Source organism: Triturus cristatus, chromosome 3_1 (assembly GCF_964204655.1).
Source record: "Triturus cristatus chromosome 3_1, aTriCri1.1, whole genome shotgun sequence".
Taxonomy (NCBI): domain Eukaryota; kingdom Metazoa; phylum Chordata; class Amphibia; order Caudata; family Salamandridae; genus Triturus; species Triturus cristatus.
In genome coordinates, this window is record NC_140583.1 from 886,944,902 (window position 1) to 886,957,663 (window position 12,762).

Genomic DNA, 12,762 nt, shown 5'->3' on the forward strand with positions numbered 1-12,762 from the left:
CAAAGCGATGTAATAACGGCGGCAATGTTGTAATGTGCAACTAATGATCAATCGTATTAAGTCTCGTGTATTCAGGAAAAGGACATGCTGAAATCATAGAAGGATTATTAGAGCACAATAAATAGTCTATATTAATCTCTCCCATCTTTGCATGCAGTTGAAAACAATGCATTTTGGTGCCCCCGATATTCTATTGCCTTTGGTAGGTGTTTCTCCACAATGGTTTTGGGCAAACATTAAAGATTATGATGACAGTTAGTTGCTGCACAAGTAACATCACTCAGTTACCCTCATTCGGCTGCATGTTCCCCTTCCTTTAACATCTACCCCCAGACGCTCGTCATTATGATCCAAGCGCATGTCCATTTTGTAATGTCCCTCCCAATCCAGTTGGCGGGGGTGGCTCACTATTGGGGTTGCGGCGGTTCGGACAGACTGCAAAAATAAGATTCACCAAATTGCCACTGACTGCTGTCAAACTCTTTGTGAATGGGTGCCTCCGTATCACGTGTGGCAATGCGTATTTAAATTATTCACCATAGGCGGAGCACTCTGCAGGTTCCAAGTATAGATTTATTAGCCCAAATAGACGCATTTTAGCATCCTTGCCTTTATCAATGTTTGTATAGCTTGCTGATGTCACATTTTGATTTAAAAGCAGCTTGCCTCTCTCCTATTGGGTGAAATAATAGAAGAAGAACTATTAGTTCATAATAAATAATCTATATTAGTCTCTGCCATCTTTGCAGGCAGTTGAAAACAATGCATTTTGCTGCCCCCAATATTCTATTACCTTTGGTATGTGTTTCTCCACAATGGTTTGGGCAAACATTAAAGATCATGATGACAGTTAGTTGCTCCACAAGTAACATCACTTAGTGACCCTCATTCCGCCACTTGTTCCCCTTGCTTTACCACTTACCCACAGACGCTCATCATCGCGATCCAAGCGCCTGTCTGTTTTGTAATCTCTAAATCCAGTTGGCGGAGGGGTGGCTCACTATTGGGTTTGCGGCAGTTCTGACAGACTGCAAAAATGAGCAGCAACTGACTGTCATCATACTCTTTAATGTGTGCCCAAAACCATTGTGGAGAAACACCTACCACCTTGCTCACATAGTCAGGCGCCATTAAGGTTAGTCATTATATATATGCACACAAGAAGGATTGTCATGGTGACCCTATCAACATTATAGACATAGTAAATCACTTGTCCATATTAAATGTAAATGAAAATTGAAAAATGTACTTTTTTAAAAAAATGACCATGTACATAACACATGTAGGCCTAATATGAAATAAGTGGTAAAAGGAAATTTGAAAATACATTTTGTCAAATTGTAATTCCTCCACAGTTCTGTAATCCAGTTCTGTTTACCCATAATCACTGGGTCACACTAAACTTCTTATAGAGCAGTTAAAGGTTATGCTCAGGTGAGCAAATAAAATCCATGTTAATATGCACACACTGTCCTATGTCTAATACCCAAATAGTTATCGAGCCCAAGTGGGCCTGGACCCTGGTATGGGAATGCAACAGCATTAATTACTGGTGTGTTCCACTTTTACCACTACAATGAAGATACAAAATAACTTATCTGCATCATATACTCCTGTCAAACATCATGACAATGCATTCTCGAAGTATAAAATAAAGCTAATCAAAAAAAGTGTTGGAATAGTATTTACAAAAGTATACCATGCACCTCTGCCTGCTGGAGCGGGAGTCTATAGCTAAAGATGTACTGTTAGCTCTTCCTTGGAATTCAATCCCTGTGGTATTTTGGTGTTCAGCATCAATATGTATCGCGATTCCAGTCTCCTATATATATGTCACCCCTAAGGTAGGCCCTGGACAACCCAGAGGGCAGGGTTCAATTTTTGGTTTGTCATGTCCTGGTAGTGAAAACTCTCAAATTTGTTTTTTTTCAACTGCAAGGCATATATCACCCATAGGATAACATTGGGATTATCTTATTATATTTTTAATTGTAATTCCCACTTGTGAAGCAAAAGACTTTTCAAGTTTGGTGTCTCTGGAACCACGATTTAAAATGACAACTTATGATGAAGTCGGATTTTAAATAGTCATTCTGAAAATGCCACTTTTAGAAATTGGAATTTTCTTACTTTAGCCATTTGGTGCCTGATTTTATAAACGACTAGGGAGGGTGACAATTGGGCTTTATTTACCCCCCTTAGACGGCCACACACAATGGTAGTTAGGTGTGACTTGATGGGCCATCCTGGAAGGATGGGAAGGAGGAGCTGGACCCAGCATTACTTACATCTCTATGGCTATGTCCTCCTATCCCCACACAAAGTGATGCATATCCCCCTGTAGTGAGTCTGGAGCCAGGGCAAGAAGAGAGGACCAATGTGCACTTCAAATATCTGTCTTTTGAAGTCTCCCCCAGTTCAAAGGCACAACTGTGTGTAAGTACTGGGCCTCTCACACCACCACTTCAGATCACTTTTGGACTTGTGAAGACTCTGCTAGGAAGAAGGACTGCTGTGTTGTTGAAGGACTGCCACTCTGCTGGACTGCTGCTTTGCTTAATTCCTAGCTTGCTGTGCTGCCCTGCTGCTTGCTGTTCCCCTGCCTGTGTGAGAAGGACTGAACTTGCATCACTTGAACCCAAAGTGACTCCAAAGGCTACAGTTCCAGTCAATGCCCACCATGATTGGAACTGCAGCCTCAAGAACCAGTAGCTGGCTTGCCTCCTGATCTGAAGTATCAGGTACATAAAAGGCTTCCAACACTTCAGTTGATACACCTGGACTCTGCCATCTGGCAGTCTGCCATGCCAAGTAATGCCACCCCAGGCCTGGACTATTGCAAGTGTGGCAAAGGTGCTTTCTCCAGTGAAACCCAAGCATCCTTTCTCAAACCAGTGCATTGGTGCTGTTATGTGGATCAGAACCGGCACATTACCCCTGTTGCATGAGCAGACCTGGCACACCGCCTCTACTGAGTGAATCGATCCAACACATCACCTTCAAAACCAGTACTGCATGATGCTTTACTTTGCTTGAGGTCTTCGCATCTCCGTCAACGGCAGCCTTGAAGATGATGCCAGCAACACCACACAAAATCCCCTGCTCTCATCAGGGCCGCTGCATCGCCGCTCCTGTGTGGATCAGGACCAGTGCATTGCTGCCACTATGAGGATCAACAACGGTGCATTGCTTCAACGTTGGCACATAGCTTCTGCTGCATCCCTCATACACATCGTCAACAGGATCTTCGATGTCGATGGAAACCGGACCAAGGTACTTTTTCCTCAGCGAGCCTTATCTGGTTTCTGTAGGCGGCACACGTTCCATCACAGTCAGCCTGAACTTTTGACTTTGTCCCGGTCCAGTGAGTCCAGATGTCCCTTGATGGCACTTAGTGCATTTTGATGCTATTTTCACTTTATTGTTTAAAAATTCATATCTTGAGTTCTACATATTAGATTTATGTCATTGGTTCTAACCTGGGGTGGAATCTTTTTGTGTGGTGTTTTTACTGTTTTAGTGTTTGAAGTGTTTCCCAAATACTTTACACATTGCCTCTAAGTTATGCCTCTCTGCTCTGTGCCAAGCTACCAGAGGGTGAGCACAGGCAAATTTAGGGTTTGCCTGCTTTTTACCCTGACTATAACTTTGGTTGCTGCTTGACTTGGACTCATAGTCTAGTCAACCAATAACTAGGCCTGGGCGGTAAATTCTGTTCCGCTCACGGAATTTGGGTAATTTGGGTAATTTCGCGTTCCGCGGAGAACATGGAATGCCCAAAATTCTGCGCTCCGCGGCTTCGCGGAATTTTTTGCTTGTTCGCGTTCTCAAAATGCGTGTTCACGAGAAAATTTACCCCCGAGCACGCATGCATCGTTCGCGAACATGAAAAAAGCATCGCGAACAAGCAATTCGAATGTTTGCGGAATTTCTGCGTGCTTGTGAAGATTTCTTACCGTTTCGCGGAGCTTTGCGTAGTGCGACTATGCAAATTCCGCCCAGCCCTACCAATAACCCCATTTCTAACAATTACATAACCTAAAATAGAATAACATGACATAACATAACATAAGTCAACATCCACTGTCTGATTGCTGGAAACACCTCCTTTTGTCAAACCTGACTTCTGTCACCGGGTTTATTGAGGAACAGTGGCTGCCTCAAACCGGAGCTTGGTTATAGATGTGTGAAGCATTCCTCAATAAGAAATCAGGAAGCTGAAGTGTAGACTTGAAGTAAGTTTATTCCATTGAAATCCCACCCATCCAGGCCCTTGTCATCCAGCAACTCCCAGTTTACTTCTGAATCCCCAACATAGAATCCAGTGACATCGCAGATGACACTTCTAACATTCCAAATCTTACAACCAATACTCAGCTGAGGTATATCAAATGTATGCCATGCATATGACATACTACACACCTCCCTTTGTCACACAAAATTCAAAATACAATCACACAAGATAATAACATATAAACATTAAGTAATTATCCTCTAAATATAGTCCAACATATACTGTCTTATACTCTAAACATAGTCTAACAAGTAAGATGGCTTCTTACAAATCCTATTTGAAGCACGAGTCTTACCACTTCCAGAAGTACTTGGATTAGCCACATCAGGATGGCAGCCATCCACCCTTCTTTTTATTACTACAACCCTGTTCAAATTCCAAATCCTATGGTCTTGTGTCTTCACAGCATTCTTAAAGATCTTAATAACCTTCATAGGTTCCATAAATATGGAAACAGCATTACCCAATAAACCTGGGCGTTTGATCATCACCAAATCACCGACCATAACTTTGGTCACTTTTACAGCTTTTTTTCCAACAAAATAACGTTTCCTCAAATTGTTTTTTTCCTCCTCTCTTTTTTGAATCATTTCATTATCACACTTCTTTTCTTTACCTTTTTCCACTTCATATTTGTTAACCCATGTAGGTTCTACATTAGTATTTGGAACCCTTCCACGGAACAACAGAAAAGGTGTTTTTCCAGTAGTGGAATGAGGAGATAATCTATACTCTTCAACTTTCTTCAACACCTCATCTTTCCAATTCAAAGACATAGATTTAGATAGTCCAATTGTCTCTTTAATCACTCTATTAAATCTCTCCACCATCCCATTTGCCTCGGGATGGTAGAGAGAGCATGTTTTATGTGTAATACCCTTGGATGCTAGAAAATTCTTCATCTCACTAGACACCAACTGAACCCCATTATCCGTTAGTATAGAACCAGGGATCCCCTCTTCCGAGAATAGATTTTTCAAACATTTAATGATGTGAGTTGAGCTAATGCTTGACAGAAAGAAAACCACAGGCCAACGAGAAAACATGTCAATTACCACCAATATAAATGTCTGAGATCCATTCAAGTGAATGGGACCAAGGATATCCAAAGCAATGTCCTGCCAAGGACTCAAAGGGCGCCTTCTTATAATCATAGGTTGGACACGCGCATTCTTGGACTTATCGCTCAATGTACACGGCACACAATCTCGAATTACACGTTCCACCTCTATATCCATGCCCGGCCACCAATACGACATCCTCAAGCGTTCTTTAGACTTGGTAATGCCTGCATGAGAGGAATGAACCAGGTCTATAAGTTCTTTCCTGAGACTAAAGGGGGGAATTAGTCTTGTTCCTCGAAATAAGAGGTAATTTTCTACAGACAACTCATTGCGTACTGCCCAGAATTTCTTTGTATCTAACGACCCTTGTTTGTTGCTGTTCCAACCCCTCCTAAGTAAATCCATTACCTCATTTAGAACAGTATCCATTACCATTTCATTGCTCCATCTCTCTTCACTAATCATATTTTGATCAATGGCACAAACCAATTCTTCTGAATCTTCCCAGTCATCCTCTTCACTAGACCTCATGGGCGGAAGGCATGATAGTACATCTGCCACATTATTCTCAACTCCTGGTATGTATTTCATTTCAAAATTATATTCTTGCAGACCTATTATCCATCTGGTAATTCTACTAGATATTGAATCTAGGCCCTTCTTGCTGAATATTTCCACCAACGGCTTATGATCTGTTCTTACCTCAAAACTTATACCCCAAAGAAACTTCTTCAACTTCTTTATAGCCCAATACACTGTAAGAGATTCCCGTTCTACGACAGAGTATCTCGTCTCAGGATCTTTTAGGCTACGCGACAAGCACATGATAGTACAAATGCCATCTTTATTATGTTGTTGCAAGACAGCCCCCAATCCCTTTTCGCTTGCATCAGTGATGAGGATTGGTTTGATCATCGGATCAAAGCTAGCAAGGGAAGGTGCTGCTTTAAGCTTTTTCTTGATATCCTCAAACTCTTGCTCACAGCTTTCTGTCCACTCAAAGTCCACTCCTTTCCTTAGTAAATGCCTCATGTTTGCCACACAATCGGCGAAATTCCTTACAAATTTTGAGTAATACTCAATGACCCCTAGGAATTTCATGAGTTCGCTTTTGTTGGAGGGCGAGCCCATTTCTTGAATTGTATTGATTAAATCCTTTTTCGGTTTCACACCATCACAAGTTATGTTATGCCCTAAATAATCAATGGAGATAGTTCCAAATCTACACTTTTCTGCCTTAATTGTTAAATTATGCTCAGAAAGTTTTCTTAAGACTGATCTTAACCGAATGTTGTGTTGATTAGTGTCTTGCCCAAAAATTAAAATGTCGTCTTGGTAAACATAGATCCCAGGTAAACTTTGAAGCATGCTCTCCATAACCCTTTGAAAGACAGAAGAGGCCGACACCAACCCAAAAGGCATGCGAATAAATCTGAAAGTACCGAATGGTGTTATGAAAGAAGTGTAGTCCCTACACGACTCCTCCAACTCTATTTGGTGATATGCTGAAGTCAAGTCAATTGTACTAAAGACTTTGGCTCCACCCAATAGAGACAGCAACTCATTTATGTTAGGCAGGGAATAATTGTCAATCACTACACACTTATTCAACTGCCTCAAGTCAATGCAAAGTCTCAGGTCCCCATTAGGTTTGCGTGCGGCTACAACTGGCGCCAACCACTCAGTCCCTTCAACCTCTTCTATGATACCACCCCTTTTTAACTTTTCAATCTCTTTCTGCATGTCATCCCTCACTGAAATTGGAACATTCCTCACCTTGCAACACACTGGAGTAAAATTCTTTTTAAGAATTATTTTATGTTTGTATCCTTTGAGACAACCTAGCTTTTCTCTAAGCACACTTGGATACTCTCTTTTGAGACTGTCAATTAGATTAACATGCCCAGCCTTCTCAATGGAGTTTACCTCGCTCCTCAATTGAATGGGAGGATCACCATTTGGGTCAAGAAATACACCAAGATCTCCTTGATGGATCCAACTGATGATACTATCACCCTTCCTAGAAACATAAATTTTACCTGAGATTGATCTCCCTTTATATTCAATTAAACCTATGAAAAATCCATGTAGTTTGATGGGCTCCCCACCATAAGCCAAAGGTTTTATATCGGGCTTTAATAGCTCAACCCTGCTTTTCAAATTATTTGTGTAAAATTCACTTGAGACAATTGTGATCTTTGCCCCTGAATCAAATAGAACTCTGGTCTTCTTCCCTTCAACTAGAATATCATCTAATGGGGAATTCTTTTTCTTTTCTCCAGTCACAACCTGAACTACTATTTGACCACATTCATATTCATCAGAGTTACTTACATCATCAGTATCATCATCAACTTGCACTTCTTTTACTTTAGATACATTTCTACTATTGCACATAGGAGCAAAATGACCTTTCTTTTTACATTTTGGACACAATGAGCCTAGAGCTGGACACTTTGGATAATTGGCTAAATGTCCCAACTTTCCACATCTGAAACAATTGCCATTAACCCATCTCTCACTTGACTTTCCTTTTGTCGAAATAGGTTCCTTTTTAGATGTGTCTTTATTCTTAACGTTCCCTTTGACCTTACTCTTCACCTCTTGAACCTTACATTCATTGGGAGCATCTTTCTTTAAGACAGCCACACATTTAATAGAATGCTCTATCCTCTTAGCTACAACTAGAACTTCATCTAGAGTGGGTTCATCACGTGACCACAATTCCTCTCTAACTTTCTCTATATTACATCCAAACATGAACTGATCTCGAATGCGTTCATCAGTTTGCCCTTCAAATTTGCACGAAGATGCAAGCTTTCTTAAAATGGTTATGTATCCCTCCACTGTTTCCTCTTCTGCTTGCATCCTCTTAGCAAAAGTATACCTCTCAAGAATTGTACTTACTTTTGGCAAGTAATGTTTATCTAACTTCTTGATGCAAATTTCATAATCATTGAGCCCATTTGCTTCCTCATGTGATAATTCTGGAAGGTGGTCAAATACATCTTGCCCTTCTGACCCCAAACAGTGCAATAACAAAGCAGATCTCCTCTCCGCACTGAGTGAAGGACCACATACCCTAGCATAACGCTCAAAAACTACTTTCCACTTTTTCTATTTTATATTAGGCTCACCAGGTTCAGATAAAAAAAATGGCGCCGCAGTGACATTTTGCATCTTGACTGAGATTGAGATCTGGTCGTGAAATATCTATAAGTTGCAAGAAAGAGTTAAATTAATGCCTTTATACGCTACTAAATAAATAGTAGTGGAGAAAAATATACCAACTGCACAGGTAACTTTGAAATACAACATGTAGCAAGAGAGGCGTTGTGTATGCTAGAATGAAAAAAAAATTCTAACTATGCCCCAACATCATCACGTTAATAAAGGACAATGTACGGTAGAAACCGAGAGCCGTGTGCATAGGCAAAATATGCTTGACGGTCTGATCACCTGAGCCGTGCGTATCGGCGAATATGAATTGTTGCCAGGATACGCAAACGAAAGTTTATCAAAGTCTCACTTGGTTGTGGTTGCCTGAATGCCAGCGCCGTGCGTATCGGCGAATATTATTGCCAGAACACGCTAACAAAAATTTATTAAAGTCTTACTTAATTGCCTGAATGTCAAAGCCGTGCGTATCGGCGAATGTACTCTGTTGCCAGGATACACAACAAAGCCTCTGCGTGACTACGTAGAGACGTACACTGTCGCACAGAATGCTCTCTGTTGGATACACAACGAAGCCTCTGCGTGACTACGTAGAGACGTACGCAGTTGCACACGTAATGACTTCACGCGCATATCACGCTCTTGTGTAGGAGCGTCTCCCAGGAAGAGTAATGTGGGGAAGAAGACGAGGATTCCTCACCAGGCAACGCAGCTGGTTATTCCTCGAGACACTCCTGATAATTCCGTTCCTCGGGACTGGTAAAGTTCGTTACTTCGTCTTGTTATCACTTGAATGTCTTTGCCAAAGAGCGAGCGTTGATGTTGAAAGAAATCCTTCAGCTGTGTAAACATACGTCAAACGAAGCAATCCATATATAATTTAACGATACCATTCACGCGTTTCCTCCTCTTTCTTTCTTTTTTTTTTTATAGAAAGTGAAAAATAAAACTTTCCAGAGTAGAGAGAAGTACGAAATTAATCCACGTAAGGCAGAGAGTAAACTTCTCAAATTGCCTTGTATGATTAAATTTAAAGTATCAATTAATGATGCCACTTATCCAAACTGAATTGTTCCGTTGCATGAAGATTGTAGGGAAATTAACACAAACTTTGCCAGAAGAAGTCAATTAGCGCAATTCTTTCTAAGCGTCCCAATCAGTCACACCAAACTGTGAGAGATTGTGAGATTGTGAAATAATGTCCAAGAGTTCGTTTAAAGTTGATTGGATTCTCACCAAATTTCCATGTCTTGTGTTGGGATCTCAAATGGGTGTTCTCTGCCGACTGCGCCAGTGAAGCATTCCTCAATAAGAAATCAGGAAGCTGAAGTGTAGACTTGAAATAAGTTTATTCCATTGAAATCCCATCCATCCAGGCACTTGTCATCTAGCAACTCCCAGTTTACTTCTGAATCCCCAACATAGAATCCAGTGACATCGCAGATGACACTTCTAACATTCTAAAGCTTACAACCAATACTCAGCTGAGATATATCAAATGTATGCCATGCATATGACAGTATGTGGCAGGACAGTAGGATTGCCATAGTATAATCCTGAGATCTACCTCCAATCTTCAGAGCTCAAGTTGAGAGTGGTCAAAGAACTTTGCCTTCTTGTAAATGCCCGAGGTGGTAGTGTCGGGAACTTTTAATTCTTTGGTTAGGGTGCGTCCAGAAGTCATTCCCACCTACAGCTAATGCCAAGCAAACATATGGTGTCTTTGGACACCTGCTTCAGAACATTGCCGGACATGAGGAAGAACAGAAGAGGACTGAACCTGCAGTTTGTGACCAGAGAGAAGCCCACCATGACTGGAACTGCAGCCTCAAGAACCAGTAGTGGCTGCAACCGAACAGAGGTGGTGGTGAGGGGGGCAGAGGGGACAGAGGGAGGGGGTGGTAAATAATAACATTTTTAAAAGTACTTTCATTTTCATCACAGGCCGCTGCCTCTTCTTCCTCCATCCTCCTGTCTGCACTCAGCAGGAAGCACACAGTCTCCCACAATCCCCTGACCATTCACAACGCTGCCTTAGCAGCATTGTGTTTGTTCTGAGCACAGTGGTTTGGTGCTCAGAGATGGGCTGGCAAGCTGTGCATGTTCTCCACCCAGGCTGTAATGCAGCCTTGTCGGAGAACATGCACAGTGCGCATGACGCTTTGGCCAGCCCAAGATGGCTGGCCAAAGCATCGTGCGCACTTTAGGTGCCGCCAGCACTCTACCCCCTGTGGCGTAGGGAGCCCAGCCTTGTTCACCTGGCTTCATCTGCAAGCTGAATGCACAAAACAAAATGATAATAACGTTATTATCATTTTATTTTTTTGCATTCAGCTTGCAGTTGAAGCAGTGAGGTGACGCTCCTCCCCCTTAGCGGAGGAGTTGTCACTTTCAGGAACCCTGGGCAAAGATTACTCTAAGGTTCATATGGCTGGCATACAACAAGCTTTAAAGAGGCCTTTCCAGCAACGGCCCAGCCGACCACTGTCAACTTGGCCTGGTCTGGACCCTGCTGTTGGCCTCTGCCTCAAACCCTGTGAGTCTCTAAGTGCCTCCCCTGTGGTCCTGGGGGCTTTTCAAGTGTACACCTGTGGTGGCTAGGGACTTAATGGACTAAGTCAGAAGGTAAAATCTTTGACCACGATGAACCTGGTTGGTGTATCCTCCCAGCACTCTATAGCGGTCAGTCTCAAATTGAGTCTAGATCCCTGTCTACTGTGACCATTGATTATTATTGCCACTTTGTGGTTCTTGTTGCTAATTCTACTTACAAATGTAAAAATCTATAACTCCGGTCCCCCTTAATGGATTTTTGTCATCTTTGTATCATTTTGTTTATTAAGTTGTACTATATCTTTCTAATTCAGTTTGGGATTTTTCTTGTTTTGCAATACGACTCTATTACTGTTTTGGTACTGCATAAATAATTTACACATTGCCCAAAGTTGGTCATGTCTGCTCTGTGGTTTAGCTACCAGGGGGTTGAAGTCAGGTCAATTTAGTCACTGTGATGGTTCACCCTGACAAGGGTTGTGATTATCCCTTGAGGTGTGTAGTCACCCATCCCAAATAATAAACCAATTTCTCCCAGACAGTTAGTTGTTTTTCTAAATTTACTGAAATGAATACATAAAATAATAGTGGGGCTTTGGGTCAGTTTCCTTATGACATTGTTCTGCTTAATTGGATTTGCATTCTGGATTAACTAACAGTTGCAATATGTGGAACAGAAAAGTGGGTCACACATGTTCAGCCATTGGTTTGCTAGAAGTGTCAGTCACATTTAGTTTTAGCCCACAGGACAGCCATTTAGTATTTGGCAAACCATGCAATGTCACTGCTGATATTTTGCATGTTTCAGAAACTGCTCTCACAGCTAAAGGATTCTGCAGCCATCACACCAGCACCTCATAACCTGGCCCTCCAGTAGAGGCAGTATATAAGGAGCAGTGTGGACTACTCACATGGCAAACTTTATGGTGCTTGTCATTGAATTGGTAACTTAGGCACTCTCCAGCGATGAGCGCCTTACCAGCTATACTTTTGGCGCTTTCTCTAAAGCGGCTCAATTTGTAGGGTTAGACTGGGATGGAAAATAGGTTAGCGACAAAGTGTTACAGCAAACAAATGATGGACGGAATGCTGACAATGCAAACATTCTCCCCCAGTCAAAAGATCTGGGTTAAATCCATCATTCTTTTGCCCACTACGCCACCCCGAGTTTGGACCCAGCTATATGCAAATCAGTCTTGACCCTATGTCCCATGGGAACAGTCCAGACCGAACTGCCAAGCCAGGTCTTTCCTCGACCAGAAACAAGCATCCTGGGACCGGTTTCAGGGTATATCACCCTTCTTCAGCCAGACTAGCTTGAATCCAGTGGCACAGTGAGCAAGGGACCCACGTCTGGACATTCACATCCCACTTAGAGCAAAAAGTGTTACAGCAAACAAATGATGGACAGAATGCTGACAATGCAAACATTCTCCCCCAGTCAAAAGATCTGGGTTAAATGCATCTTTTCTTTTGCCCACTACGCCACCCCAGTTTGGACCCAGCCATATGCAAATCAGTCTTGACCCTGTGCCCCATGGGAACAGTTCAGACCGAACTGCCAGGCTTGGAAGTTCGGGCTGGACTGTTCCCATGAGGCACAGGGTCAAGACTGATTTGCATATGGCTGGGTTCAAACTGGAACGGCATGGTGAGCAAAAAAAATGATGGATT